The sequence below is a fragment of the Chionomys nivalis genome, chromosome 4 (genome assembly GCF_950005125.1).
Source record: "Chionomys nivalis chromosome 4, mChiNiv1.1, whole genome shotgun sequence".
NCBI classification, from domain to species: Eukaryota; Metazoa; Chordata; class Mammalia; order Rodentia; family Cricetidae; genus Chionomys; species Chionomys nivalis.
The window spans coordinates 58,611,186-58,617,831 of NC_080089.1; positions in this window are offsets into that span (position 1 = coordinate 58,611,186).

Consider the following 6,646-nt stretch of genomic DNA (forward strand, 5'->3'; position numbering starts at 1 on the left):
AGTTTTTCAAGGCATATGAGAGCTGTGAGCCTTTGTAACTTTCTACACGAATATATGTGGAGAGAGGATCAGACACACAGGAATGTGGTGGGGAAGTCAGTATTCGGAGGATGCTTTTTCTTTGAGGTACTGAGAATTGACTAAAATAAGCCCCTTCCCTTTAGTCACCATTTTTATTTGGGAGTTTTGTTTTTTGAAACAAGGTCTCTTTTCGTAGCCCTTGAAGTCCTGGAACTGAACAGTAAACCATACTGACCTTGAACCCATAGAGATCTACCAGTCTCTGCCCCCCAAGTACTGGGATTAAAGGTGTGCACCATCACACCCCAGGGAAAATTTTTTCTAGTTTTTTTTTTTTTTTAAGACAGAGTTTTCCTGTGAAGCCCATGCTGATCAGACTTTGAGGCCTTCCTGCCATGGTGTCCAGTGTTCTGGTCTTACATCACTATGCCTGGCTCTGTTCAGCTAACTATTTTTTTTTTTTTTTTTTTTTTTTTTTTTTTTGGTTTTTACGAGACAGGGTTTCTCTGTGGTTTTGGAGCCTGTCCTGGAACTAGCTCTTGTAGACCAGGCTGGTCTCGAACTCACAGAGATCCACCTGCCTCTGCCTCCCAAGTGCTGGGATTAAAGGCGTGCGCCACCACCGCCCGGCTTGTTCAGCTAACTATTAAAGGCACTGTCATGTAGCAGTTAGCACCATAGGGTTCAAAGCAGGAAACCCCACGAATTAAGTATGTTACCTTACACTATTTACTATCTTGTGAGCCTGATACCTCATCTGAATACAAAACAAGAATTACTATTTTCTTCATTTGATTATAACAGATGACTAAATATAAAGGATTCAAAGCACAAAGTTTTGTTTTAGGCCTAAATATGTACAAAGATGGCCACTTAGTCTGTTTTAAATGACTGGCCCTTAGATCAGTCTCAAGCAGTATTCATTGGTGAAATTGTTGGAAAGGTCACTATGCTCTCACAGGCCTGTATATTAGTTAATTAACAAGTCAGTCATCAATATGTCAGGCGTGATGCCATTGACATGCTCATAGACTCATAATAGACACATTTTAAGCCATGAATCACACAATAATATGTTAAGTATTAATACCATAGTGGATGATGACCTGAATGTTGGGAAACAAGAAGATAGGAATCTGACTCAGAGTAGGAAGCAGACAAGATTGTCAATGAGGACTTCTAAGAGTTGTGAATGGCCTGAGCTGAGTATTTGTGAAAGAATAATGTTCTGGAAAGAATTTGAATGTATGTGTAATGATAATATGGATTAGTGGCTGGAGAGATGACTTAGCATTAAGAGCATTGGTTGCCCATCCAGAAGACTCAGGTTTGATTTCCAGCACCCACATGTCCTAGTAACTTGTTTTGCTGTGGAAAAACATGACCAAGGCAATTTACAAAACAGAGCATTTAATTTGGGACTCACAGTTCCAGAGGGTATTAGAGTCGGTGCCCGTCATGGAGGGGAGCGTGGCAGCAGGAATGGTGCTAGAGCAGTAGCTGAGAGTTCACATCGGGTCCACAAGCTAGAGGCAGTGATGTAATTAGTATGGCATTGACTTTTGAAACCTCAAAGCCCACACCTCCTCCAACAAGGCCATACCTAATCCTTCCCAAACAGCTTCAAACTTCGGATGAAGCATTCAAAAATATGAGCCCAGCTTGGAGTGGTGGTGGTGGTGGAGCTGGTGCATGCCTTTAATCCTGGCACTCAGGAGGCAGAGGTAGGCAGATCTCTGAATTCCAGGCCAGCCTGGTCTACAGAATGAGTTCCAGGAAAGCCAGGACACAGAGAAACCCTGTCTTGAAAATGATAGATAGATAGATAGATAGATAGATAGATAGATAGATAGATAGATAGATAGATAGATAGATAGATATAAAATATGAGCCTATGGAATCATTCTCTTTCAAGCTATCACACACATGGTGGCACACAACCATCTGTAACTCTAGTCCAAGGGAATCCAATACCCTCTTATGACCTCTTCAGATACTGTACACACAGACATTCATTTTCTTGACGATGCTATCATAGCACAAAAGTGTTTGTCCTATGCAATGGGCAATGGTTTGTGAATACTTAAGTCAACCATACATTATTTATATAAGCCAGAAATGATTAAAAGTTGGGATTCAGTGTAACACACTTATTTTACTCTTGAATAGAGAATTAAGAATATGGGTACTGAAGCAAATTGTTTCCTTCACAAAGATGTTCCTTATAAATCAGTTTATCAAAACTTAAACACTCACCCCAGGACAAACATAAATTCTCCCTATCTGTATGCCAAGGATCTGAAGGAGACTGTAATCCAATAAACACTGTGAGAAACTGAAATCCAAGAGCAAAGCTGAAGATTCAGCAGCCTGTGAGGACCTCAATCCTGCCAAGAACTATGTAAACGAAGTTGGACTCAAACCTTCCTGCAGTCAGATACATATGGGAGCCTTGGCCAGTCCTTCATTTGCACCCTTATGATGAATACTGAGATTAGTAACTCAGCTAAGCAACAACCAGATTTTGACTGACAGATACTGAAATAATAAATTTTTGTTTACTTTCGAGACACGTGTCACATGGAGAAGGCTGATCTTAAACTTACCATGTAGTCAAAGATGACTTTGAGTTTATCACCGAAATCCTCTTGCCTGCACTCCATGATTGCTGAGATTACAGACGTGCCACCACAACAAGTCATTCAGTGCCGGGGATCAAACTCAAAGCTTCACCCGTGCTGGGCAAGAACTGTACCGACTGGATTGCAGCCTCAGTCCTGTTGTTGCTTCCTTCACCTTCATCCAGTATCCCACCTTCCAAATGAGCAACTACTCGAGGGGTACGATAACAAGGAATATGGACGGAGTGTCCTCTGCCACAAGAACTTAGTGCCTCTTAACATTCTTCCAATTTCTCCTGTGGAGTGAGTCTCACGTGACCCTGTAGCAGCAGTACGGGGTGATACTTAGGAGGCATACAATAAGTAGAAGATTGGTTTTGGCATTCATGGTATCAGTTTAGAATCTTGCTCCACAATTAGTAGAACTTGGCGAATATTAAACAACTAAGGATGCTTGGAGCCTTCTGAAGAATGGTGCGGAAGGCAATATCTACAAGCAAAATATAGATGTGTATGATTACAGACCCAGAAGATGTCATCTGCAAAAACAATGCCACAAATAAAAGAGACAAATTGGGAGAAATACTTGCAACATGGTTCACTCATCTTTGATGTGTAAATTTTCATATGAATTTAAAAGAAACCTATTTTAAAAACATGCTAATGTGCTTGGAAGTTTGGTATAAACTAAACTCCAGATGCCCAAGCAATGACAGAAAGGTCAACTTTATTGCGGTCATTTTAATTTAGTTGGTTTCATTTTTTGAGACAGAGTCTATAAAGTCCTGGCTGTCCTGGAATTCCCTATATAGACCAGGCTGATCTCAAATTCATAGAGATATGTCTGCTTCTGCCTCTCAAATGCTGGGATAACAGGCATGGGCCACCGTGGCTGGCAAATTTAAAAAGAAAAACAAGCTACTATTTTAACCCACTTAAGCATTTCTCTCTTTTTTTCTTTCTTTCTTTTTTTTTTTTTTTTTTTTTTTTTTTTTGTTTTGTTTTTTGAGACAGGGTTTCTTGGTGTAGCCCAGGTTGGGCTTGAACTCATAGAGATCCACCTACCTCTGCCTCCTGAATGCTGGGATTAAAGACATGTACCAGCACTGCTTGGCCTTTATCTTTCTTTTATACATTAAAATTCTTCTGAAATTAAAATACAATTACATAGTTTCCCCCTCTTCTATTTTTATAATTTTATTTTTAATTTGTGGTCATTGGTGTTTTGCCTGCATGTGTATCTGTGTGAGGGTGTCAGAAGCTCTGGAGCTGGAGTTAGAGACAGTTGTGAGCTGCCACATAGATGCTGGGAATTGAGCCCTGGTCCTCTGGTGGAAAAACCAGTGCTCTTTAATATTAATTAAATTTATTCATTAATTTACATCACAACCACAGTTTCCCCTCCCATTCCCTCTCCCCACCCCCACCCATCCATTCTTCCTCTGTTTCTGTTCAGAATAGGGCAGGCCTCCTATGGGTGTCAACAAAGCATGACATATCAAGTTAATGTAGGACTAAGCTCTTCCCCTTGTTTTAAGGCTGGGCAAAGCAACCCAGTATGAGGAGTAGGGTCCTGGAAGTCAGCCAGAGCGTTAGAGACAGGCCCTGCTCCCACTGCTAGGAGTCCCACAAGTTAGATCAAGCTACAGAAATAGCACACAAACGTAGAGGGCCTGGGTTGACCCCATGCAGGCTCCCTCGCTGTGGTCCAGAGTCTGTGAGTTCTGGTAGTGGTGATGGTGCACACACAGCACAGCTGTTCTCTGGGGGAGGGGGTGATCTGAGACAGGATTTCTCTGAGCAGCCCTGGCTGTCCTGAAACTTGTTCTGTAGCATAGGCTGGCCTCCAGCTCAGAGATCTGCCTGCCTCTGCCTCCCAAGCACTAGCATTAAAGACATGTGCCATCATTACCTGACTTATAGCTGTTTATTCTAAATACTAAATCCCCCTTTATTACTTCTATGCAAAATAAGAGGCAGAATACAAAATGTCAAAATGATTGCAATGACAGTCAAAAGGTTTCGCAAGGAACTGGAAGCTAACACGCGAATGTACAGCTACAGAGGAGGGCCTGAAGGACCCGCTTTGGACTTGTGTGGCTGTTTCTGTTTGCAAAAGGCTTTAGTCGTTAATGCTATCTGCACATCTGTCGCTGACCTTCCTAGGTCTCCCAACAGATGGCAGCTTAAGGAGTAAGAGTTTGAACGGAGAAATGTTGAAGTCTTACTTCTGTTTTCATTTAAAAAACACAACAACAACAACAAAGACTAGACTTGATAAACACTGAGACACATGAGCTCAAGTAATAAGTGAGAAGACAATCAGAAAAGAGAAAGAATTAGTGGACTAGACTGATTTCCCCGTTTATCTTTGGGTGTGTCTGTAGGGAGTATGCACATGTAGGTGTGAGTTAAGCAGAGAGTGGAGGCCAGAGATCAGTTTCAAATAACTTCTTTATTATTCATCATGATTTATTTATTTCATTTTTTTTAGACAAAGTCTGTTGCAAGAAGGGCCACTTGTTTGTCCTGACCGCCCAGCTAGCTTAGCCCTGAAATAACCACACAGAAACTATATTAATTAAATCACTGCTTGGCCCATTAGCTCTAGTTTCTTATTGGTTAATTCTTACATCTTAATTTAACCCATTTCTATTAATCTGTGTATCACCACGTGGCAGTGGCTTACCGGGTAAAATTCCCAGCGTCTGTATCTGGTGGATCCATGGCATCTCTCTGACTCTGCTTTCTTCCTCCCAGAATTCAGTTCTGTCTTCTCCGCCTACCTAAGTTCTGCCCTATCAGGCCAGTTTCTTTATTTATTAACCAAGAAAAGCAACACACAGAGGGGGTTCCCACATCAAAAGTCTCTCACTGGACTGGAGTTCTCTGGTTTGGTAGACTATCTGGATGTCAGACCTGAGGGATGCTCCTCTCTCTACCTCCCCAGGGCTGCTGGGGTTACCTGTACCTTCACACCTGGGTGTGTGTAGATGCTCGTGATCTGAACTCAAGTCCTCATGCTGTACAGAAGTGCTTTAGCCCTGAGCCATTTCCCTTGGACTGCTTTTTCAAAGATCACTCTGTGATAACAAATTATTGCTGTGGACCCTATGTGACAGCTACAGAATAAGAAGCAATAATTTGCTATATTGGACACAACTACACTAATTGAGATGTGGGTGGTCACAAATATTTATAATCCCAGAACTCAGGAGGCTGAGAAAGAATGATTATTGCAAGTTCAAGACAAGCCTGCTCCACATGGTGATCCTGTCATAAATAAAAATATTAATAATAATTCTTGAACTGGGTTACCACTAGACAATGCTGCACACATTTAAAATGGACCTTCTCACTTCGAATTACTCTGATCAGAAAAATTCCTCACAGGATTGCCCCACAATTTGCCTTTTAGTTGATTCCAGATCGAGCCAACAAAACTGACCGATATATTTAGTTGTGTTCAAAAACCTTAAAAGCCTATCTGTCTCAGGTTCAGCTGCAGAGTGCTTTCATAGCATGCACAAGGGCCTGGGTTCCTAGCGTAGAGTCATCCTTAATCTGGCATTTGCTCCTTTAATCTTGTTTTTATTGGAGCAATAGGGTAGAGGCCCCGAAGTCTAAGTACTTGGTTTCATATTCAGAGCCAACAGTAACTACGTAATCTTGCTGTTAACTTTATTGGCTTCATTTGTAAGGTAGAGAAGCTAATAGTACTTTATTTGTAGGAGTGGGTAAAGATCCTATGGTATAGTATCTACAAAATGCTCAGCATGGTGCTTAGCACACATAGAAAATATTCAATAAACCTTAGCTACTTATTATTCAAGTAAACAGACTTTAAAACAATAACCTGATGGGCAGGAATGTCATTGAAACAAGAGGTCAAAAAAACTGAATTGGAGTTTAGAGGCAGACAAGAAAGACAAGGGCATGGGGTGGAGGGTCAGAACCACATAAAAGCTAGCAGGAAAATGAACTCAAGAAAACCACAACTAGTA